Source organism: Artibeus jamaicensis, unplaced genomic scaffold (assembly GCF_021234435.1).
Source record: "Artibeus jamaicensis isolate MK-2021 breed Jamaican fruit bat unplaced genomic scaffold, CSHL_Jam_final contig_465, whole genome shotgun sequence".
Taxonomy (NCBI): Eukaryota; Metazoa; Chordata; class Mammalia; order Chiroptera; family Phyllostomidae; genus Artibeus; species Artibeus jamaicensis.
In genome coordinates this window covers 13,363,058-13,387,525 of record NW_026521843.1, presented here as the reverse complement: position 1 = coordinate 13,387,525, position 24,468 = coordinate 13,363,058, and the positions used below count along the sequence as shown (strand labels likewise).

Sequence of the window (24,468 nt, the reverse complement as noted above, 5' to 3'; positions counted from 1 at the left end):
TAGTTCTCCACCAAACACCTCCTAGTGCCGACGGGGAAGAGAGGGGCTCGGCGATGGAAGAGCCTGGTGCACACCCCTTCCATCCAGTGACCGGAGTCAGCGTCGTTGGAACGGGCCAAACGGGATGCAGCGAGAACAACACGGCACCACTTTGGTGATCCTCCAGCCGCAGATGCATCACCAAAGCCAGGCTCAAGGAGACATCAGACAAATCCCGTCCCTATCTGCTATAACAAAGTACCAGACTGGGTGCTTTACAAGCAACACTCATTTCTCACAGTTGGGGGCTGGAAAGTTCAAGATTGAGATGTTTGGTGCAGGTGTCCTAGTTCAGGTGCAGGTGGCCTTCTTTTCTCTGTGCCCTCACATGGTGGAGGAGACAAACTAGTTCTCTGGGGTCTTTTTTATATGGGCATTAACCCTAATCATGAAGGTTCTGCATTGAGGAAGCACTCACACAGGGAAAGAAGGTGCACGTGGATGCTGGGTGGCCCCGGGGGAAATGTGACATGTTTGCCCAGCACCCCTTGCTTTAGAGAGCAACCCTCTCCCTACTCCATGGGTTGCTGGCTGGATCCGTCAGTCCCAAGGCCAATGCCACCGCCTGCACCCAGTTAAGGGTTGGGCGTGTGACCTGCACCATCCCACTGGCTGTAGAACCTGGTTCAGAGTGGGCCTGTGATCCAAGCCAGAACCACGGAAGTAATCCCTCTGAACCTTCCTGCTGGGGGTGGTCACCTTGAGTGAGGACGACATCGAAAAACAAAATAGAACCATTCCATGTCTCCGTCCTTGAGGCTCAGGGTTGGGGAGGGAGAGTGCTGTTAAAGGATGCGATGCCTCGTGCCCTGGAAGCACTGGAGGAGCTTCCTGAGGAAAGGAAAATGCTGTTTCTCCACGGGATTCTCAGCTGGGAGATGGGGACCCTGAGACTGCAGGCTGCTGTCTTGGAGTTTGTTTGGAACAGAAGGGAAAACAGGTGAGAGTACTGGAGAGCAAGCTCTGGAGCTGGCACCCGAGTCCCTGGATCTGTCTATTCCTGAACCCCCAACCCTGGGCTTCCCAATGGCCTAAACTACTGAATCGCTCTGTTTGTTTAAGCTAATTTAGGCTGGAATTCTCTCACTTGCAACTGAGTCTTGAATACCTTGCCACTCACTCAGCCAGAAAGGTAAGTGAAAGTATCACCATATGGCATGGATGAACCTACATGGACAGTGGTCCCAGACGTAGCTCTCCCAGTGGGTGAGACATGCAGTGGATGTCGAGATGACCTAAATGGTGAGTTGCTGTGAAGATGAGGTCACCAAGCAGGGTGGTCGGTGGGCTGGGTCTGGGAGTCAGGGAGCGGGTGTGACAAAGGCAAGTGGAAGCAGACGCAGACTGGTGGAGGGGACATAAGGTCTAGCAAGGTGCTGGAGCCAAGGGTGGGGATTCTACTTTTCCCCTCACCTCGGTCAGGAGCATGGGGACTGAGCCTTCTGCTAGTGTCCCTCTGTGCAGGAGGTCAGAGGAACATGGTGTTGGCGGAGGAGTTGAAAGGTCCCCCGGGGCAGTCCCTGGTGCTGGTGGCTGAATGCATCTGGTTCTCCCCACTTTGAGGGCCAGGTAGCATTTACTTCCTGGATCCTTGGAGTTGAATGGAGCTGTGTGACTGGTTCCAGCCAATGAGTGACAAATGGCTACTGTCAGTGGGCTACCCTCCAGTGCTGTCCTTGAGGTGGTGCTCTCCTGTCAGCCAGAGTCCCAGAACACTCACGGGGCTCAGGTCCTCTGCAGACCTGCTGCAGACATGTACCAAGAGCAAGAAAAGAAACTCGGGCTTTAGTAGCGTATTTAACTAATTTACAACTGGACTATTCGGTACTTTTGTTGTGGTCAACGGCAATGGCAGAAGACAACCCAGTAACCGTGTTCGAGCCGCAGTTCAGAAGCAGTGAGCACATCCGCATGCTGTGCCGCCGGCTGGGCTGTCCAGCTCCCCAAACTAAACCTCCGTGCCCACGGAACATGACTCCCTGCTCCGCACCCCCTCGGCCCCTGGTAGCCACTATTCTACTCCGTGCATTTGACTTTTGTAGGCACCTCCTATGGTATTTGGCCTTCTGTGTCTGATTTATTTCACTTAGCATGTATTTGAGGTTCATCCATGTTGGAGCACCTGTCAGAATTCCCTTCCTGTTTAAGGCTCAACAGTGGCCCATGCTTACGGACGTGGCGCTTCTCTTCCCCACCGCGAGCTGATGAACATCTGGGTGGTGTTCACCTTTGGCTGTTGTGAATAACGTTGTTCCTAACGCTGGTGTACACATGTCTGTTTGGGTCTCTGACTTCAGTCCTCTTGGGTATGTACCTGGAAGTGGAATTGCTGGGTCATATGGTAAACCTATGTTTACTTTTCCTGAGGAACTGCCATATATTTTCCGTAGAACCTTTGTAGTTCTAAGTCACCAAGACTTGGGGTTGTTTGCTCCCTCAGGATAACCTAGCCTGTCCCTGCTGATACCGCCCCTCACCCCAGATGATTTAGGATCAACTCACTCCCTTCAGGGGGGCTCATCCTGAAGAGGCCCTCGGCCAGGATGGACCTGGCGCCCCGAGCTTGTCCCTGTTGCGCGGCGGCCTCCACTTGGCCGCCCCACCTGGCGGGGGTGGAGGGCGGGGTGGGAGTTGGGGCGCGGAAGGGCCGGCGCTGCTGTCCCCAGCCCCAGTGCTGAGGCAGGCAGAGTGCAGTGGGCTCTGGTGGAGGTCGGGAGAACTGTAGGGCATCGGCCGCCGGGGTCTCCTCGGGCTGAGGGGAGGCACTTGACACCGGTCAGGGGAGAGGAGGGGCCGCTGTCCCTGCGGCCAGTGCTGGACACGGGGACCCAGCGCGGAGGCAGCGCCAGGTAGCAGAGCGCCCCGCGGGGGAAGGGCCGCAGAGGCTGGGAAGTGGGACCGTGGGCGCTAGGACCAGCCGCGCACACAGGCCGCTCCCTCCACGACGCCCCGGGGCCCCCGGGTCTGCGCTGCCTCCTGGGCCGGCTCCGAAGCGCCAGAGCCCGGGCCGGCGCGGCCGCGGGGGACGAGTAGCAGGGGAAGGCCTGGGCCCGCGGGCGGCCGGAGGGAGGGAAGGAGGAAGGCGGAGAGAAGGGGTGGGAAGGGGGGGGGACCCGGCAGAGGAGGCGGAGAGAGAGAGAGCGAGACAGCCAGAGGAGGGAGGGAGGGAGTGAGCGAGGCAGGCAGGCGGGCTGGGAAGGAGAGAGGGCGCGCGGGCGGCGGCGGCGTCGAGACCAGAGGACCATCCGGGACGCGGCGCCGCGGCACCAGGGCGCGCAGACGGGCCGGCCCGACCCCACCGGCCACACGGTAATGAGCGCCGCTCCTGGCGGCCTGGGCGGCCGGCCCGGAGGTGGGCGAGGAGGAGGTAGGGCCGGGCGGGGGGCACGGCGGCGGGCAGTGCCCGGCTCGGGGCAGGCTCCCGAACCCCTGCAACTCGGCGCCGGGAGCCTGCGGGGCCAGGGCTGCGGGAGGGGTCGGCGGGCTGGGCTGGCCGGAGTGGCGCGGGGCATTTGTGGGTTTGTTTATGTCCCATCGGGCTCCGCAGGCGCCCCCTCCCGTCCCGCCCGCTCCGGGCTCGGAGCCCCCTCCCCGCCCCCGCCCCGCTCCGGGCTCAAGTTCAAGTCTATACAATGCGGCGCCCCTCCGCTGCTGGCCTCAGCCGCGGTGCCCGGCTCGGCGCTGCCGCAGGGGCTCCGGACTCGCCACCCCCGCCTTCCGGCCCTGCCTCCACCCCGAGCCCCGCCTGGGGCCTGCGGGCGGAGAGCTGGAGGGCGCAGACCCGGACCCCGAATAATCGGCTCCCGCCGCGGCCCGCAGGGAGCGGAGGAAGGGGCGCGGGCCCAGCTCAGGCTCCGCGGCGGCGACAGAAAATGGCAGCCTGGCACGACCCGGCCCCCCGCCCCTCCCCCCGGCTCCCGGCCCTCCATGGCCAGGCGGACACGGGAGGCCCCGGGGGGCGGTCCGAGGGGTGATCGGCGGGCCGGGCCGGGGAACACTGCGCAGCGATCCTCCTTCGGCCACCTGTGGCTGGGGGTGCGGGTGCCAGTGGATCTGGGAGGGGCGGCGAGGGCGGGGAGAGTGCCACTTGGGGGGCACACCTCCCCGCGGACGGCCGGGGGTGGGGTGGACTTCGTGCCTGGCTCCTCCCTGCCCGCGCCGTGGGCAGTGGGAGCCGGGGCGGTGGCGCCGCAGTGTAGGGGCGAGGCGGGGGCGGGCGAGTATCCCGTCCGCGGCCGCGGGGCCGGAAAACGCAGGGGTGGGAGTAGCGGGGCAGAACGGGAGCCGCGCGGGTGAGGGCGTCGGGGGTCGCCCAGGCAGCAGAAACACCCCCTCCGCAACACTCAACACGCACGCGGACACACACGCACACGCACCCCCGCTGGGCCGGTGCAGACGTGTCCTTGAAAGATTTCCATCTGCACAGTGAAGGACGAGGCCTGGCGGAGGCTGCAGATTAGGGTCAACTAGCCCGAGTCCCCGCGTCTCCGGAGTCCTGGAGCTTCGGCGCCGCAGGCGGCCCTGGTCCGTGTCCCGCCCTCACCCCAGCTCCCCTCCCCCAGGCCGCCCTGCCCTCCCTCCCCCTCCGAGCGGACAGAGCTGGCGTGGGTCCAGGGCCCGCCCCCGGCCTCCCCCAGCCCCCCGTCGCTGGGGCCCGCCGCCCTCCGGCAGCCAAACTTCGTTTAGCTTTCCCGGAGCCTCCCTTCTTGGGAGAACCCACTCCCTCCCCACCCAACCTCTGTTTTCCCCCCTTTCTCGTCATCCCCTCGGTCCTTCCGCCTGCTCTCTCCACGGCAAAGCCAGTTGAGTAGGTGTTGGCGCCGCGGGAGGGGAGCAGGGGCTCATCAGTTCTCGGGGGCTCCCTTCCCAGCTGGCGAGGGGCGCCCCCTGCGGCTGCACCTTGACCCAAGATGGCGCCCTGCACCCAGCGGGGCGGCCGGGGCCTGCGGCAGGCCGCGGGGGAGGCTCAGGGCCCGGGCGCCGCACGGCGCGCCCCCTCCCAGACCAGCAGTGACAGGAGCCTGCGCGGGAAGCGCCCTCCGCCCTGTGACCCGGCGTGCCCCTCTCCGCTGTGCCCAGAGACGGCCACCAGCATCCCTGGGGGACTGTTCGGTCTTCGTGTTTCACCCTGGGCCGCCCGCGGCTGAACCGGCCTCCTGGGCTGCGGCTGCGAAGGGATACTGGGATCAGGTGCTGGGCCGCTGGGCCTCCTCCCTCCCGGGCAGATGTGACAGCTGCAGCCAGGGAAGCTTTTCTCCTTAAGCGTTGCTGGAGTGTGAGGGCTGGTCTATGGGATTTGGGGAGCCCAGCTGTCAGGCGGACCCTCTTTGGGTTGTCTGTCCCCTCTGTTGGCAGAGGCCATCTCCTGGCGGTTTGCGGGAGCTGCCTGGGCTTGGAAGCTTTGGTCGTCAGAGTTCCCGCTAGGTTTCTGGGGCAAGGTGGTCCCCCTCTGCCTCCCAGGCACACCGAGCCCCCGTTGAGCCGTTTGACAAGCAACTCTGCAAGTGTGAGTCTGTGTGCGTGTGTGCGCATGTGCCGCACCCAGTCAGGGTCTCCAGGCGAACTTGCACAGCGGGCCTGGCGCCTGCCGGCCTCCCTTCCTGGCCCCACTAATTTGGGCCCTGGCTCCCTCCCTGGTCTCTTGTCCAGCTCCTGGGTCACTGTCTTCAGCCACTCGTGAAAGGCAGAGTTGCAGGCTCTGGCTGACTGAGGCTGTCCTCGCTCTCCTTCCCAGGCATGTGGGCCTGCAATAGGCGGCCAGCCTCAGAAGAGGTGAATTCCTTCTGGACTCAAGAACTGAGTCCACAGTGCTGGGACTGCTCCCCAAGCACCGGAGCACCGTGGCCATCAGTCAGCGTGTCTGTGGACAGGATTCCTCCGTGGGGTGGGGGTTGGACTGGAGCTTGAAGGTCCATTCCAACTTTTAAATTCTGTGCCTCTGATTCTCCTGGTGGCATTTCAGACCCAGGAGTGGGGGCAGAGTGGTCTCTTTTTCCACCATGTAGCAGTAATCGGGAAAGGCTCCCAAGGAACGGAGGTCTGCGGGAGAGCAGCTCCCCTCCTTGAGTGGGTGGACCTTTGAAGGCAGAGGTGGCCTGAGGCCTGGAGACCCTGCAGGAGACAGGCTTGTCGTGTGTGACTCCACAGAGGGTGTAAAAGTACAGCTTCCGGTGAAGCCTTCACACGTGTGTGTTCTTCTGTAGGTTTAAATGTAATTCTGTGTGTGTGCATAATTTCTGAGGTTTCTTCCCAAATCCAGGTAAGCACTTGAGTGCCTTACGGATATTTTACTATCTCGGTCCCACATCAGTGCAGTTGGTCTTCTGTAAAAGCCTACAAGGAAGACAGGACAAGCTTGAAAATACTTGCCCAGGGCGACCTGGCGGGGAGGAAGGGGGCCAGGCCTGCCCTCTGGCGAACCTCGACTGTCTCTCGCTCAGCTCTCCTGGGCTGCTGCTCTGCTTGGTTTCCTCTCCTTCCAGTTTGTAGTTTCCATGGGACAGGGGCCTTGCCCGGCTGCCTCTGGGGCCCCCCCCACTAGACGTTTCAGGGGCCCACCATGGTCATCTGCTGAATGGTGGGGAAGCTTGCTGCACACCTGTGTTTTCAGTCCCTGTCCTCTCTCCAAGTGGCAGAGGGTTTGGTGGCCCTGCTCCCTTCCCCTTGCTGCTGCTCTGCCTTCCCCAAATAGCCACCACCTCCTTTTCTGCCAGATCCTTAGGCTCAGGCTTCCCCCAAAGACCCCAGGTCTTCCCCAACAAGAGCCCAGGCTCCCCAAAGGCTCTTTTTTTGGGGGGGGGAACCAAATAGAAAGGGGACTCTGAGAACCAGTCCTGCTGGTTCTCTAATGGGGGTAAAAAAAACAGACCCAGGCTCTCTGCATCCTTGAGCCTGAAATGTTATCATTAGAATCCAAGCCTTAGACTTTAGGGCTGAAAGAGAATACTAAGCCCTGAGAATACTTAGGGTGGGGTGGAGGGCTGTTTGCGTGGGGCCAGGCCTCTTTTCCTTCGGGGGCAGGAGTACTGGCCTGAGCCCGAGGCCACACGGCCAGCTGTGTGCCTGTCACATGCTCCTCTGCCTCTGCACTTCCTGATGCCTTCTGCTTGTGTCGGCTTGGGTTCCTCAGCGTGGTGGCCATGTCCCCTTTCCCCAACCCATGCCCCACTAATAGTAAGCGTGTCTCCAGCCTCTAGCTTGGGAACAGGCAACAGCCAGGGCCATCCCTTGGCCTGTGGGCGGCTGTTTACTTCCATTTTGGTATCTAATAGACAGTGGGGCCTGTCGGGAGCCTGCGTGCCCTGTGAGGCTGGGCATCTCCATGAGCCTGTGGCTTTGCTGCTGCTCCCAAGCGGGATTTTAACAGTAAACGAAAGGGTCCAGATCCCTCTCCGCTCGAACCTTGAGGGCTTGTTTTCAGTCATTTCTCTCTTTGACTGCGATTTTACTGGAAAAACTGTAAAAGCTGAGATCCATGTGGAGTCAGGGATGCGTGTGTGTCCAAGCTGCCTCCGTGTGGGCAGGACAGGGTGTGGTGCAGGTGCACCTCTGCGCGCACGTCTGTGCACACCTGTGTGTGCACGGTGTGCAGCTGCATGGGGACGGATCCAGCTTGCTTACCCATAAGCCTGTTTCAGGGCAGCTGAAGTGGGAGCCATGGAGTCAGAAGGAGCTGCATTCTGACACTAACTTCCCAGCTGCGGGATCCAGGGCCCCCGACTTCATCCCTCAGTTTCCTCACCTGTAACGGGGCAGTCAGCCGGGCTGTACTCAGAGGTCACTGTGAGGACCAAACAAGGTCATGTGCTGAGTGCAAGCGCTCAGTGTTAGCTGGGCTGTGATTGTTTCTGGCGTTTGGGCGGCTTACATGGATCGGCACTGCAGGAAGTGCCCGGAGAAGTCTAGTCCACCTTCCTGCCTGTTTTGCAAAACCTCGGACTGATGACGAAAGTGCTGCTTCTGATTGAAAAATCTCCGGAGGGCCAGGCTCCTCGGCGCCACTTAGCAGTCTGTTCCAGAGCTGAACTAGTCGCGTCGTCAGCTGGTCGTCTTGGTAGTCACCTTAAGTCCCTCACGCGGCAGTGTCAGCTCCTGTCCCAGGTGCAGTGTATTCACTTCCAGAGACTTACTGAGCATTTCCCGTGGGCAAGGCCATGTGCTGGACTTTTAGGGAAAACAGAGTGAGTTGAGGGTGTGCCCAGCCAAGGTCGCAGGACAGGGAGACAGAAAGTGCACGAAGGCCAGGTCACAACCAGCTGAGAGGCTCTGGGAGGGTGTCTTGGAGGAGATGGCATGTGAGACAGGCTTCAAAGCACAGAGGCAGGGCCTCCAGGCGGAGAGGAGGAAGCCCTGCCATTGGGGATGAGACAGGGAGCTGCTGAGTGGCAGAGCCAGGCCTCTGGTGTGCTGGGGGCCAGGCTGGGACCCGTACCGATTTGGGGAGAGCCGGCTGCTGCGCTCTGTGACTCCTGCATGGCCCAGGGAGAGTCACTCTGAACTGATCTGCTTGTGGTGGCTTTGGGGGGTAAGATGGGGACGAGAGAGAGGGAGGAAAGGGAGAGGGGAAGGGGCTGACGGAGCTCAGGTGGTGTAGGATCCTGACGGTTCTTTTATCGTCTGTAGACCAGAGATTAGGAACTCAGGCTTGGAGCGAAACAGAGCAGGGTTTAAGTTACACCAACCCCAGGGGTGTGTGGCAGTCCAGGGGAACACCGGACAGGGTCAGGTCTGTGTGCCAGTGATGGTGTTCATGGTGTGGATGGGGAGGGGCCTTACCTGGTCTCCCCGAGGTCTGTGTCTCCCTTTCTATCCCCTCCCTCAAGCCCAGGGTCCTCTGCAGGAGGCTGTGAATAGGGGTGCAGAACCTGGCTCTCCCCTACTTTTCTCTTTCCTCCATACACAGCAGAACCAAGCCCCCGGTTCAGCAGGGATGTGCCCCCGCCGGGCACATAGCTTCCGAGTGTGGCTGCAGGTGCCTGGCCACCCGGAATGAGGACAGTCAGTGGTCAGGGCCCGCCAGCCCACATCTCCCTTGCTGATCACATCACAGGGCTGTCTGGAGGACAGCGACGGGGGAGGAGGTGTGGGGCCTGGGGCCCTCCTAGGCTCATCCCAGTGGGGAGTGGAATTTTCCTGACTGTAACTGAGCATCGCCTGCTCCCATCCTGTTGTGGTCCCCTCTGACCCCTAAGGCTTCCCAGCCTTATTTACATCTATAACCAGGTTCCTATTTTCTCTTCTGCGGTCCTGGCCCTGCTCATTGTCATCCCTATTGATCTTGCCTTTCTGTTTGTGTTTCAAATGTCAAGGTCATTTTCAATTCTGAGCCAGTTGTTTGCTGCCCTGTCTGGGTGCTCAGAGGGGACAGAGGACCATCTCAAACAGCTGGTAACTGGAGGGCTGGAACTGGGGTGTCCTGACCCCTAGTCTGGTGCTCTTCCCACGTGTCATGTGTAGGTGGATCTGGGGGGCGGTGCGGGTGTTCTAGACCTGATAGACCAGCCAGAATCCAGGGTTCCAGTGGTCCTTATGTGGAAGGGTTTAAAGATGCTTATCGGGGACATTATGGGATGCTGGGGTCAGGTCTGAGGGCTGGATGTGGGCGGAGTCACAGTGGATCCGAATGCCCAGGCTGGGAAGCCGGGGAACCTGGGAACGAACTTCCCCTCACAGGGGCCTCCAGTGACTCAGGGTGGAGCAGGCCAGGATGCCCCGGCCAGTGCAGGGGATGGGGCCCTCCAGTGTCCCTGTGAGCAGAACCTGCTGGGAAGGGGCCTCCTGAAGGAATGATTCTGTATGATTAGTATTATAGATTCTGAAAGGATTAATAAAGCTACGAGTAGAGGGAGATCTGTTTGGATTCCCCAAAGCCTTTGAAATGGGGTAGTAAGCATGTCTGACGTGTGGAAGTCCACGATATGAGATTGGGTTACCGCTCCCCCCCCCAAAAAAAAGCTGTGTAATCTCATTTTTGTAAAATTTCTTTAAAGTATATCCACTCATAGGCCGTACCTGCAGAGAAAAAGCCGTCTGGAAGGGGACACAGCAAACCCACCCACAAAGACCGCCGTTTTACGTTATGTGATTTATGCACTTTGTAACCTTTGAACAAATGTAAATGCCCATGTGTTACTTTGTTAATAACAAAAATAAAACCACACTTTTTAAAGCTTCTGAGTAAGAACTTGAAAACATATTGAGTTACAATTAGGGCTGGAATGTCGGACTGTTTTCGTGATAGAGGAAAAGCGGGTTGGAGACAGACAGCAAAGGGCAGGGCTGCTCAGGGGCTCGCCTTCGTGGGAAGGCTGCGGGGGCCTCCGGCGAGGGCTGGGCTTGGGGGGACTGGGTGACAGTGGCTGCACCCAGCTACCCACCAGGGGCCAGTGGACCGAGGTAGCTTCGTAGGGTGGTGACTTGAAACTCTCAGTTCCGACCCAGAATGGGAAACGAACCATTGAGGGTCTTCCCCAAAGGCCCCCATCTGTGGTTCCCTGGGAACTGGAGGTATGACCAGGGCCTGGCCGGGTGTGACTCGTAGTAGGGTGCTGCGCGGAGGACCAAGGTGGGCTTTAGGAGGCCCTGCCAGGGAGTGGAAGTGGTGCCTGGGGACCTCGGTCTGGCATGTGGGCTCAAGCTGTGCCCAACTCTGTGCTCTGGAGGCCATGAGCAGGAAGCAGTGACCCAGGTGATAGAGTGGAGAGGTGAGGAGGGGCAGATAGTCATTCCTCTGCTGTTGCTTGGCAACAGCGTCCACCTCCCCTGCCCCAGCCCCAGCCCCAACCCATGGGTACTCTCTTGGAGCTGGCTTTCCCCTCTGAGGCTGCCCCTGTTGCATATGAGGTGAGCAAGGCCAGAGACGTGTACTTCCTTGGCCCTGCCCTGCCCTGGAAGAAAGCAGCAAGAGAAGTGAAAGAGCAGTAACGTGGAAGCGAGCCCGAGCTCGGAGTGGGCTCCCCGTGGGCCTCTTCTCTACCCCTGGCTGGTACGGGGCAGCCTTTCAGGGCAACGGAGACCCTGGGGGCAGGCAGGCCTCAATTAATGTCTCAGCCCCACTACTACAAAGTGACTTTGAGAACTAAACGTCTTTGAGCTTCAGGTTTTCCATCAGAGATAAGAAGAATATCCACATCTTACCTGAATCAAATGAAATATGTTATGAAAACAGCCAGCGCTGCCCCGACCGGTGTGGCTCAGTGGGTGGAACGTCATCCCACGAACCAAAAGGTCGCCCGTTTGATGCCCATTCAGGGCACATGCCTGGGTTTCAGGCCAGGCCCCTGGTTGGGGGAGAGCAAGAGGCAAATGATGGATGTATCTCTCCCTCTTTCTCCCTCCCTTTCCCTCTCTCAACAAATAAATAAATAAATAAAATCTTTATTAAAAAAAGAAGACCCTCAGCATTTTGCCTGGCACATAGTAGGTATGCAGGAGGTATAAGTTCCCTTTCTTTAAGGGGGGTCTTGACAGGGCTGCTGAGGGTGGTGTTGGGACTGTGCGTGACGACTCCCAGAAAGGCCCCGGTGCACTCTAAGACCCCACAAATGTTGCTTGTCATTTTTCTCATTCCTGAAGGGTCTTGGGGCCCCTCTTCCGGCCCCTGTGAAGCCAGGATTTGGCTGGTGGATCCCTGAGGTCCCCAGCTCCCGCCATGTGATCTCTGGGTCTCTTCATTGGTCCCTTTAGAGCCTGTGCTCACTGGGGACTGAGCAGGTCATGCAAGCCCTGAGCCCTCTCCCTTCCTGCCCTCTGGCCTCTTTGGGCCGAGAGCCAGCAGTGGCCTGTCCTCTGGGTTCTGGGCCTGCTGGCAGGGCTGGCTCTGCCCCCTGGCCTAGAGGCATGGGAGGGTCCGGAGTACAGCCAGGCCTGGCAGCTGGTGCCCAGCACTGGTTCCTAATGGTTTTATTACCAGCAACAATGTGGCGCTTGTTGCCACCCTCTCACAGACCGGTGGTTCCCGGCCCCGCTGGTGGCAGCCGAGGGCCTGCCCAAGACTGGAGGCCCCGCTGGGAAGCGCAGTGGGGCCGGGCCGCTGTCCGTGCCTTTCCTTCTGGCAACACCCTCCACACAGCCTGGACTCTGAGAACTGGGGTTCGGCCTGGGGAGAGGCCAGGGCCCCGAGCTGCTAGGCCTGGCAGCTCTCAAGTTTTCTCTTCGGAGGTCCCTTGCTTCGGATCTGCAAATAAGGTTCATCTATTTATTTATTGAAGACCTACTATGTGCCAGGCACCGGCTACAGAGATGAAGGGGACTAGCTGGTCCCCATCCAGGAGCCCACAGCAGAGACGAGAGTCTGGGGAGGGCGACAATTATATCCTAGGCTGGGGGGGCAGCTCCGGCAGCATGTGCCTGGGGCGTTGCAGGGGCTCAGAGAAGGGCCATCTCATCCCAGGGGAGGGAATATCAGGAAAGGCTCTTGAAAGGCTTGAGCTGAGCCTCGAAGGGTGGGGAGCAGTTGGCCAGGTGGTCTAGGGCATTTTCCAACCTGATGTGGCCGGAGGCGGAAGGGTGGGTGTTAGGCTGGGGGCCTGGGCCAGAGCGGGGCCGTGGAAGGCTGGGATGTTATCCATTGGTAGGTGACGGACTTGGAGTAACATGCCCATATTTGTATCTGAGAAGGGTCATCCTGGGGCATCAAGGACGAGAAATTGGACAGGTGAGGGTGGGGGCAGGGAGCTGAGACAGAAGGCTAGTGCAGAAATCCAAGGAGTGGCGGGTGGGCATGGAGCCGGGTGCTTTTCAAGGCATTTAGGAAGCAGAGCTGGTAGGAACGGGTGGAGGGGTGAGGGAAGCCAGGGGGGCCTCTTTGGCTTCTGGCTCAGCCAGCTGTGTGGGTGGAGATGCTATCTACCCATGGTGAGGGTCCGGGTCTGGGGGAGTCTCCAGAAACCTGGGAGTGCTTCACGTGGGAGGCAGGAGTGCAGAGGGCCCTTAGCATTTGCCCAGCTGGACCCAGGGGTGGGCCAGGCTGGACAGATGGAGAGAGCCTGTGCCACCAAGCCTGGAGGTGGGGGCCCCGGAAGGGCAGGGTCCAGCGTGAGGGATTAGAAAGGTGGGCACGTTTTGTTCCGTAACTGGTAGCACCCCCTGGAGAATTCTGAGGAGGGAAGTGACTTACGCAGGTGTTCGTACCACGTGCATTGGGGATGCTGACATGTAGGGCCCTGAGCTGGGACTCAGGAGCCCCCCAAATGACAGGCCGCAAGGCCTAGACTCCCAGCCACACAACCCCAACTGGGGGTGTGACCCGTCACCCTGTGAGAACGGTGCGGGAGTGGCCAAATTGAAACCCACCCTCCACTGAGAGACAGGTCTGCTGAGGTAGGGAGCCATAAGCTGAGGGCCAAAGTTTGGGTAAGCAAACAAGAGAAATAAAACTGCTTCTCTAAAAGCGAAATGAGTTGTTCGAATGTCACAGGAAGGACAGTTTTTGGAGAATTTTTAGAAAAATACTCTGAGCCAGGTCAGTATTACTGAGGCAAGAGGCTGCATTGCACATCAGCCAGGCCCCCTCCACCTGTGTGCTTGGGCAGATCTCGGGACTAACCTCTCTTAGCCTCGGTTTTGCCATCTGCAAAGTGGAGATAACCTCACAGGCTCGTGTGTGTTTGTTAGCTTGCTCCAGGCACTGCTCCCTGCACCGAACCTTGGCACTTGATGTCACTCACGTGAAGAATCCTCTTGCAGTTGGCCTCCCAGGTGTCTGAGGATTCCAGCTCAGCCGGGAGTGGTCCCTGCCTGGCACCTAGGAGGCGCATACGCGCACGCCCCTCGCTGCCCTCTCGCACTCGCCGAGTGGCTTCTTACTCACTGCCTCCTGGGAGGCCTGGCCCACTGTGCCCACAGTCAGTGAGATTCTCGTTCCTGGGAAGGTCCGTTTGTCGCGTCCCACAGAGTCTCTTGCCCGTGAAACCTGGATAATGCCTGTGTGTTTGAAGAGCATCTGCTGAGATAAATGGGAATTGGAGAGGTTTTCTTTTTTAAATAAAGGGAAGGGGCGGTCTGTGCAGACCTGCCATCCATGGCTGTGTGGAGAGCCGAAGGGAGAGGGAGGAAGGGGCTCTGAATCCTCCAGGGCCTGGGTGGACCACAGTGGGGACCTTGCCCGGTAGCTGGCCCAGCGTGCTGAGGAAAAAGGGTGCAGGGCCCTAGAATGGTCTGGGAAATGGGCTTGGGGTGACCTCGGCCTGGCAGGTGCGGCCAGCTTCCTCTGTGAGTGGGGCACACGTGGCTGAATGTTGGACCCTGCGAGGTGCAGGCACGCCCCGCCCCTGGGGGGGATCTTTGAAGTTTCTCTGCCTTCCGGAGGAGGCTGGCGGAGGAGGCTGGCGGGGTGGGGCGGAGGGGGAAGGTGGCTTTTCAGTGGGGCCCCTGTGGCGGTGCTGTTGGCAAGAAGGCTAGGGCCACAGTCAGGCTGTCTCTGGTCGGGTGTGGGCTGGGAAGGGGACCACTGGCCATTTGAGTGTGGACTCCAACATCCCTCTGGTTTGCAGACCTGCACACCCGCCCCTGTCGCAGGGCCAGCCCCCCTGGGGCTCTTCTTCCTCCCCGACCCCTTCCACAGATGGTTTGGTGTTGGTTGGGGCCCAGGGTAAAAAGAAAGCCAACCAGAGGCCAGTGGGTAATTCTGATAGCAACAGGCTCTTCCTGCATTCGTGGGGAGGGGCTGAGCTCCATCGGCAGCTCCCAGGTCCTGGAGACCCTTTGGGGAACCTCTTAGTTCTGGCCTGGGAGCTGGCCGGCTGGGTGTCATTTGGTCAGGGAAGAGGGTGAAAAAGCGCAGGTGGGGGACACATGTGCGTGGTTGGTGTGGGAGAGAGTGGTCATAGTTGAGCCAGGGCCTCAGCTTCTAAGGGCCTGGAGGGATGGGAGGCCAGCCGCCTCCCTTGCTTCCTGTGGTCACTGGCACTCTGACCTAGGACTCTCCTGACCCCTCCCTTCTGGGGCACCTGGGGACTGGTGGGGCCTGCACACCCCACAGCAGGTGTATATCCTGGCCTAGGAAAGGTGATGCGAGAGCCTAGGAGCTCCGCTGAGGGTCCTTCCACCGGCCCAGTGCCGGGGGCTCCGCCAAGCGGCCCCTAGAATAGGGGCTGTGGCTGTCACTCTGGGCACCGCAGCACTGTGCTGGGGGTGTTGCAGCTGCCTGCGGGTGGCTGCACACAGTCCTCTCTGCCTCAGGGTCCCCGGGAAAGGGGTAGGGCAGGAGGGGAAGAAGCACTGAGCTTTGGGGGGCCATCAAGGTGCAAGATATGCGCTCTGCCCTCATCTGTGTGGGGAAATGGGCACATCTATGTACAAATGAAAAGCCAATGGCCACCCAGCAGAAATGGGCTAAAGACCCTGGGTGTGTGGTTGAGGCAAAGCAATGGAGGGGGTGGGGTGTTGCTGAGGGATGGGGGGAAGGGGGCGGGTAAACACGCAGGGGGAGAGAATGGTGTGAGGTGGACACAAGTGTGGGAATGAGGGATGTGAGCTGGGGTGCAGGGATCCGCCGGGAGAGAGGCGGGCCGCTGGGTCTGAGCCCCCGCCGAGGCCGCCAGCGTGGGACCAGACTGGAATTTAGGCTTTACCATGTTTGAAAATCATTGGCATCATAGGCTGCTTTCCTTTTTAAAAAAAAAACAACAGCTCATTGAAGTATAATTCACAAACCATGAAATTTACCCATTTAAAGCATGCGCTTTGATGGTCTTCAGTCCCTTCGTGGAGCTGTGTAACTAGTGCTGCAGTCAGTCTTAGCACATTTTCATCATGTATCATAGGTTCTGACTGAGGAAGCCGAGTGTGAGGAATCTTTGCCGAGAGGCTGGGATGCAGGCAGAGACACCGGAGGCGGGGAGACCCGTTATCGAGTCACTGCCAAGGCCTAGACCTGTGGTGTGAAGGGCCTGGAGGGAATGGGGGGAGTAGAAGCCGGAGGACCAGGTGTCCAGTGGAGTGTGGGGACTGGGAGGAAGGCGGGACCCTAGTTCTCTCTGGGGTTTGGGGCTTGGGCAGTGGAGGGGAGGGTGGTGCCAGAGGACACATGAGACATCTGGGTCTGGAAGAGCAGGACTTTAGGGGACAACAAGTCACCCGGATGGTGGCGTCCAGAAAATGAAGGTGGAGGTGTTGCAGAAGGAGTCTGCTTTAATTTAAGTCCATCTACCTCAGCCGAGTAGGGCTTAGAGTGCAGCTGAAGGCAGAGCGTGGCCCGTGCGTGGGGGGTCATAGGCTGCCCATGGGGCAGCTGGAGGGGTGAGATGCGGCCAGCCTGAGAGGCAGAGCAGAGGAGCCCGAGAGGTGGGTGAGAACTGAGGGTGTGAAGCCAAGTGCAGTTGAGGACGGGACAGAGAGGCAGAGACTCCGCTTGCTCGTGAACTTCCAGAAGCAGGGGTCTCTTTTTACCCCACTGCCCAGCCAGGCAATGGTGCTCAACGAATGAGTGAGTGCTTGGAGCAGCTAGCGATTGGCTGGCGAGGATGCTGAATTGAGCTCAAGGACCCAGAGGATGGATGGAGGCAGTTGGAAGCTGTGGGTGACTGTGTTGGTCAGAGCCCATTCAGGAGGCAGAAACCACACAGCGATTTGGACAGGAAACGTCTAATAAGAAGGCTTATTGACTGTACCAGGTGATTGGTGTAAGGAGAGACTGGCTAGTAAAAAGGTAAAAGAACTGCAGAAAATGTAGAAATGGCACGTATGAGACCGCCCCCAGGGTGGCCGTGGAGGGCCCAGGGAAGAGGCCCCGGGGATGAGATCCTGACCTTAGTGGAGAGGGCGTGGTCGTGGCAGGGAGGTTGCTGTGGTGCCATGCTGGTAGAACTTGCTGGAAACCTGTCCCCTGGAGCCCACTAGAAATCCACCCTTGTGGGGCCCAAGAAAAGTTGTTCATGAGGACGTATTTTGCTGGAGCTCACTGATGCTAAACTACCCGAGCGGAGTGTGGGCGACTCGGCTGGCTGCTGCCGATGTCATACACTGCCGGAGCCTGGCGCTGGAGGAGCGCCCTCACTGCAGGGGCCGGGCGCTGGGGAGCCGCGTGCTGCAGGGTGCTGGGGGAGCTGTGACCGGGTGGGAGAGGCAGGATCTGGCCCCTGGAGAGGCTGTACACAGGGATGGACCCCTCGGAGAGAGCACGCTGGGTCTAGGGAAAAGAGACATCCTTCAGTGCCTCCGTAGCGCCCCCTAGGGCCAGTGTCCCATGCCAGCGGGCGAAGGAGGAATCTGGAAAGGGCCTCTCTCAGTGTTCGCAGAGCGAGCGGTGAGAGGTGGTGATGAACTTACCGGCACTCTCTCCTGCTCTGGCTACCCAGCTTCCACTGCGGCCTTTCACACACATTGGAGCCCCCCTGTAACAACAAAATAGCCCTACGTCTACCTATCAAAACACCCTTCTTACTGAAGGACACTTTACCTTACTCTCCCCAGGTGAGGGGTCACTCTATGCCAGTCACTGTCTGCACGACTGACTTCTCATGTTCAGTCACAGTCCCATCAAATACTCTGTTACCTAAAGACTCAGGGATAGAGTTACCTTCCGATAGTGGGTATATAAAATAGTGGGAAGAAGGAGGAAAAAGAAAAGAGGTACCGGGCACAAATAACCATTCCCATCTACGTCAGGTAAGCAGAAAACAACGCATCACTTCTCCTTTTAATTTGCTCAAGGCCACACTTGGCATCGGCTTCCTTCGTCCATCACCTGCCCTGTATTTTCTCTGTGCTCAGCTGGGACCTGGACAGGTCAGACAGGAGTGACCCAAACCTTCGTTCTCGAAGGATCTGAACCCCTCAGTTGTCCTCTCCCCACCCTGGCCTGCTTTTTTCGGCTTCTGTAGTTTTCCACTGACCCTTACTTTGGGGCACAGAGGCTCTAAGAGGGACAGGAGAGAGTCCCAGGGTCCCAGATAGTCTTCCTCGCCTCTAGTGTGTGTGCCAGGGCTCCAGCTTCTCCTTGGGAGCCAGGGTTGGTTGCTCCAGCCAGTGGAGTGACCTCTTTTCATGTCTGTTGAGTCAGTGGCCAAAGGGGTCCAGAAAAGCCAGGTGGGTGACTTATCTTCTAGAAGAGCCAGTATGGTGTCCTCTCTGGGGATCACAACATTCAGTGTCCCTAGAGGGTTCAGAGATGGACGGTGGGATGGGGAGGTGGGGACCAGATGCAGGGGCCAAGGGCGCATAAAGCGGCTCTGTAGCTGGAGGGTGTGGACTCTGTTTAGAGAACATTGGGGAAGCAGAGAAACACGTGGGTGTGGGCCATGGGCCACCTCCAGGGGAGGAGAGGATCAGACCCATGCCCGCGGTGGCCCCAGACCGCCAGCCCATCAGGGTCCCGCTGGCTGACTCTTGCGTGGGCTTTCAGCTGGGCCGCCCCGTGCCCCTGACCCACCTGACGCCACAGCACACACCACGGGGCCTCTCCTGACCCGCCGCCCCCGGACACGCGTGCTCCCTTATGGAAGTCTCCACCGGCTCATGTCGGCTCTCAAGAACAACTTCCACTTCTTACCAGCGTCTATTTTGGGTATAAACCTTTTTTCCCCCTCTCTGCTTTTGGGGCTGTGTCATGGTAACCATTAGTAAGAGCAGAGGAGTCTGATTCAACTCATCTCTGCCCCCGTGGCCACCGCCACCCTTGTGGTGGCGGGTTTGGTGTGATCACAGATCCTCACGTTGGCGGCACCTTGGCCTCTCAGGGGTGGGGAGGGGGAGCCACCAGTCATCTGGCTGTGCCTCCAGACCCAGGCAGATGGGCTTCGAAGTGGGGTACAGAATGGCAGGATTGGTGGCCCGTCACCAGTGGCCTACGGTGTTCTATGGGCAGCCGGCGGTTTGGGTGGGAGGGACATTTCTGAAAGTCAGAGTATGGTATGACGAGGGGCCCCTCCCTGGGGCTGGGAGAGAATGAGCTGTCGGAACGTGGTCCTCGGACCTCTTCCTCCTCCTTGCGCAGCTCCGGTCTTGTGACGGGGAGGCTGTGGCAGGTAGTCATCTCTGTCTGGGAGGCCCTCGTGTCTGCCGCCCCCGGCTTACCAGGCCTGGAGCTTGTCACCATGCTGGCAGATGACTGGGTGACGTGGGCACAAGACACTCCTCTGCCTTCTGTCACCCACAGGACTCAGGCGTACGTCCTCCCCAGCTCAAATAGGAAAGTCGTGAGGCTGTTACCTGTGGGCTGGCGTCACACCAGGGTCACAGGCAGGAGATCTGGGGTCTGTGCTTAGCACACTTACCTGTGACTGAGTGCCACCAAACGCGTAAAGACTCCAGAGTTGGATGCACCTGGATCCGCCACCCTGCCCTGGACTCCACTGGGGCCACCTTGGAGAGGTAATAAACCTCCTTAAGCCTCAGTTTCTCTTAAGAGATAATAATAGAACCTACTTCATACACTTTGCAGGATGGTTATGGGAATAATATAGGACAATGTACACCCCCAGCACAATGCCTGGCGCATAGTAGGTGCTCAGTAAGTAGCTGAATAAATAAAGGAATGAATGATTCCCACCTTGGCCGGGGCACTGATTATGAGGTTGAGTGCCCATCACCATCCCTGCTCCTGCCCCCAGGGCAGACAGACCTAACCAGGAGAGGGAAACTAACTGGACATTTTTCTCTGGCCAATCCGTGCCCAAAGGTAACGGGGCTGCAACAGTCACATGCTGACTGTAAGAGATCACCACGGAGTGGAAGACTGAACTTCGGGGTGGGGCAGACCTGGTTTTGTATCTGATTCTACCACGTCCTGACGGGACGCCCTTACACAGCTTCATCAACCTCTCTATACCTCGGTTTTCTCAACCGGAAAATGGGGGTAAAAGCAGTGCTCACTTCAGAGGGTGGGAGCAAGGGGTGAGGGCCACGGAGATGTTGAACTTGTAAAGCTCTGTTCACAGGACCCAGCATGCCATAGGAGCGCGATAAGCCCGTACTCCGCCGGAGCAATGCGCCCTCGGCACTCCAGGGATTTCAAGAAAGAAGAGAAAGCTGTGGGCTGGATGAGTCAGGAGCGACTAATTGTTAAAATTTATGGAGTATGTTTGTGTGTGTGTGTGTGTGTGTGTGTGTGTGTGTGCGTGGCTCTCTTGTAAGCATTTTTAATGCCTATCATTTTAATTCTCACAACAGCCCTGGGCAGTGGCTACTATTATTCTCCCCGTTTTACAGCTGAGAAAACTGAGGCACAGTTTTGCCTCAGGTCACACAGATGATAAGTAATCACTACCTGGCAGCCAGGACGGGAACCCGGGCAGTGGGCCTCCTGGGAAGGTCGGGCAGGAGGTTGAGATCAGCCCGTGAGTCAGGACTGTCAGCCGCAAGGCACAGAGTCACTCACATTCAGGGCGGGTGACAGATGCCTCCCCTCCAGGTACAGCTAGATCCGGGGACCCAGACAATGACTTGAGTGTTCCATGCCTCTATCTCTATCCCTTTGTTCTCAGGCGAGCAGCCAGCAGCTCCTGATTCACATCCTACCATATTAGCATCTTTCCATGGCACCAAAATCATCCTGGGAGGCCTCTGATTGGCTCTGCTTGGTCACGTGCTCACTCTGCCGAAGGTGAGGGGTTGGGTTAGCACAAACCACCAACACGCCCCTGGGAAGGAGGGGAAGGTCATTACAAACACTCAAGCAAAGTCCACTGTGAGAAAAGTAGACCAGGTAGAGGGAAGAGGGAGCTGCTACAGAGATGGTCAGTATTTTTCAGCAATTCAGGTAGAGGCCTTGAGATGGAGGGGGAGGCGCCCTTATGGTGAGAACATTAGGACTGCCTCTGGTGGAGCAAGGATTCAGGTTTGTGGGCACTTACGGTTTTGTTTCTGGGGGAAGGTAGTTCTCTGCAGGCTCCTGCTGAGGCCAGGCCGTGGGGTGACAGTCTGGTCGCTGCTGGTTGGGTTATACTCGGAGGTGAGATCGAGGCGACCAGCTCGGGGGCGCTAATGGGCCTGAGGTCGGTGAGGAAGGTAGGAATGGCAGGAGGGACAGTGCAGTGTTGAGGCTGGGAGCTGACACGGCAGGGGCCGAGCAGAGGGTGGCATCGCGGGCCTTTGGTCTAAGGAGGGCTCATGAGCGAACCAGGGTGGTGGCTGGAGCCGTGGGCAGCAATGGCGGGCCCAGGTACAGTTTGGGGGGGATGTGCGTGGGGGGAGCGCCGCATGGCGCCTGACAGGGCTGGGTGGAAATGACGTCTTGCAAGAATGAAACGTTCTGTGAGGGGCGTGTGTTGGGGCAGAGGGGGAGGTACCGCTTTATAGCTGGTGACGGAACTCTGTGTGGGTGTGAGGAGCTGATAATGGTTGTTCTGTGGGATGTGATGGTTTCATAGAGCAAGAGGTGGCGGCGGGGCCGCACTGGCAGAGGGGGCGGAGGCCACGCCCAAACGCGGTCGCCGTGGGGTGCGGGCGCTCCTGCCCATCCCCATCCTCTCCTTTTAAGTGTTGTTTTTTTTTTTTATTTCCTCACAGTAGTACATGCATATAACTTCAGAAGTCGAATAATACTAACACCTCTTCACCAAATGCGGGTGTTCCTGGCCCGCTCCCACCCCCGTCCCCTTCTCAGAGGCAGCCACTTTTGGCCATTTCTTCTAGCAGTTGTACACTTAATATCTGAGTAATATGCATATTTTTGACTCCCCTGTTTTAGACATTTTTCATTGCTTTCTTACTTAGTGAAGAAGAATTTAGTTCTCGCCCTGACTGGTGTGGCTCAGTTGGTTGGGCATTGTCCTGCAAAGCGAAAGGTTGCTGGTTTGATTCCCAGTCAGGGCACGTGCAACTGATCGATGTTTCTCTCCCTCTCTTTCTCCTTCCCTTCCCCTCTCTCTACAAATAAATAAATAAATAATCCAAAAAATAGTTTAGACATACATTAATATATAAGTATGCACATAGTAGGCAGGAGAATGTCACCCCCTCCCCCCACCGAAAGGGCCACATCCTAATTCCCTGGGCCTGTGGCTCTGTTACCTTTTATGGCAAACGAGACTGCAGATGTGATAAGGTGAAGGGTCTTGAGATGGGAGATTATCCTGGGTTATCTGGGCGGGACCCAAGTAATCACCCGGGTCCTTGGAAGGGAAAGCAGGGCAGGGGGGTCAGAGAAAGAGATGGGAGGGCGGCGGGGGCAGAGGAGTGCCCCCGGGGGGGAGACTGGCCATTCCTGGCTGTGACAGTGGAAGGCGGCCGTGAGCCAAGGAATGTGCACAGCCTCTAGAAGTTGAAAGAGTCAAGAAAATGGATTTTCCCTCGAGCCTCCAGAGAAGAATGCAGCCCTGCTGATACCTTGATTTTAGCCCGGTGAGGAGAACCATTTTGGACTTCTGAGTTCCAGAACTGCAACACAACAAATTTGGGTTGTTTTCAGCCATTCATTCTGTGCTCATTTGTAACAGCAGCAAATAGGAAGTTATTAAGTAGTATCATTCACATACATACATAAATATGTGTGTGTACATGTGTGACATCAACATGCACAGCCATTATTTGCATTAAATCAGCTGGTGTAGCTGAGTCTCCTAGTGTTCTACCACGGTTCACTTTCTTCTTGTTTCCCCTGAAATTAATGATTAGCCTGCTTTTTGACCTGCCTTATTTTCTTTCTTTTTTTTTTTAATTAAAAAAAGTAAAAATTTACTTATTTTCAGAGAGATGGGGAGGAAAGGTTAGGTTCCCTCTTGCAGGGACCCTGACCGGGGATCCAACCAGCGATGCTTTGCTTTGTAGAACCTCGCTCAACCCACTGAGCCACAGCAGTTAGGGGTATTTCCTGGGAACCTTTTGCTAATTTCGACTATACCTCTAGTAACAAACTACACCTGGTAGTAACTTTATTATTGCTTTCCACAAGGGCAGTCAAGTATTATGTTTCGGTTCCACTTTTGGTTGTCCATTCTCTTGCTCTCCGAGACTCTGCCACTTCCTGCCGTGGTCAGCCCTCGCCTCCCCTCACCTTCCTCCTCGCTGGAGTGTTTTCTGGATCGCGTGTCTTCCTCTTGCTCGGTTTACTGGTCCCTTTGGAGCACGACATCCAGTACAGACACCCGTCGACACGCAGGCTTGAGTTCAGTTCCTGAGTTCAGGTGGCCTAGAGCAAACAGCGGGTGACACCGGTGGTTTTGTCATGTCGAAAAGGTGGCTCCAGGGGAGACAGCCCTGCATCTGCCCGACTCTGGAGTCACCCAGCTGAGCTCTGAACAGTGGCCTTCCATGGCTTCCTCCGGCCTCTTCCTCCCTTCTCTGTTCTCCTGTGTCTTAGAGGACGACTTTCCATGCTTCCTGAGAAAGGAGTGTCTGAAAATATCTTTATTCTACGCTCACACTTAAGTGATAATTAGGCTGGGTAAAGAGTTCTAATTAGAGAATTATTTTAAGAATTTCAAGCGTATCAGTCCTTTGTTTTCTTGCTTTTAATATTAATGTTGAGCAGTCTGAAGCCATTCTGATTCCTGAACCTTTATAGGTCATTTTCTTCTCCCTTTCTGGAAATGCACAGGATCTCCTCTGTGTCCCAGTGATCCGAAATGGCACGGTGATGTGCCGTGGTGTGGGTCTGTTTTCATCCATCGTGCGGGACATTCAGGGGCCTTTCAATCAGGCGACTTGTACCTGTCAGTCTTGGGAAAATCTCTCAAGTTACCTCATCGGTAAATCCTCCCCCCGACCTTTTCTTTCTTTTGTAACTCCTCCACTTTTCAGATGTAGAAACCTCTGGGCCGATTTTCTAATTCTCTTTTCCATCCTCTCCTGTTTTCTACTTTTCTTTTTAACATTCCCCTTCCGTCGAGTTTTATATTTCTGCTAGCACAGTGTTTTCTTTCTGAGTCCTTCTATGTTCCTGGAATGTTCTGTTTTAACGGCATCACATTCTTTTTTTCGTGCATGGAGCCATCGTCCCTGTGCAGCGAGCGTGTTTCCTCCAAGTTGCGTTTGGTTTGTTTGGGTTTTGGTTTATTTGCTCCGGTCTCTGTCTTCCCAGTGAGAGGCTCCCCCGCGCTGTCTCCTTGGTTGTCTTTTCAAGGTTGAGAACAGGGGACTCGTGGACTTTCTGATCCACTGGTTGGGCTAAACAAGGCCATCAGACACCGTTTGGGTTCTGGGGTCAGTATCTGCACCCTAGGCCTTCCGAAAAGAAGGTTAGGGCTCAGCTGCCAGTGTTCCAGGACCCCAGTGGGGAGGTAGCCGGTAGGACACAGCGTCACACTTCCAACAACCTGCATCTCCTTGGTTTTGGAATATTACCTTCGCTCTCAACGGGCGAGGCTGCCCTTCACGCAGAAGCCCTCTGCTTTCTTCTCTCCCGGGAACAGCCCTCAGACTTCTGGGCCAGGTGGACCGAGGGGGCTTGCTTCTTTGATTCCATCCTCCTTGTTTTCATACACACATCCTCTTCACCCCCGCTCCTGGGAGGCCCCTGCTGCTATTATGTCAAATGTCTCTTAAGGACTT

At 57.5% G+C, this 24,468-nt stretch overlaps 1 protein-coding gene across 7 annotated transcripts in view; it reads left to right on the top strand.

The window, feature by feature from the left end:
* The first annotated feature begins 3,210 nt into the window (after window positions 1–3,210).
* Window positions 3,211–24,468, top strand: part of DNMT3A (DNA methyltransferase 3 alpha) — a 94,628-nt gene continuing 73,370 nt past the window's right edge. Inside the window, exons 1-4 of one of the 7 annotated variants that reach the window (XM_053666822.1) lie at window positions 3,211–3,348; window positions 19,136–19,350; window positions 19,917–20,054; window positions 20,463–20,581. The gene's annotated coding sequence lies outside the window, so the exon portion shown is untranslated. The other 6 variants (XM_053666820.1, XM_053666823.1, XM_053666821.1 and 3 more) reach the window with 6 other exon arrangements.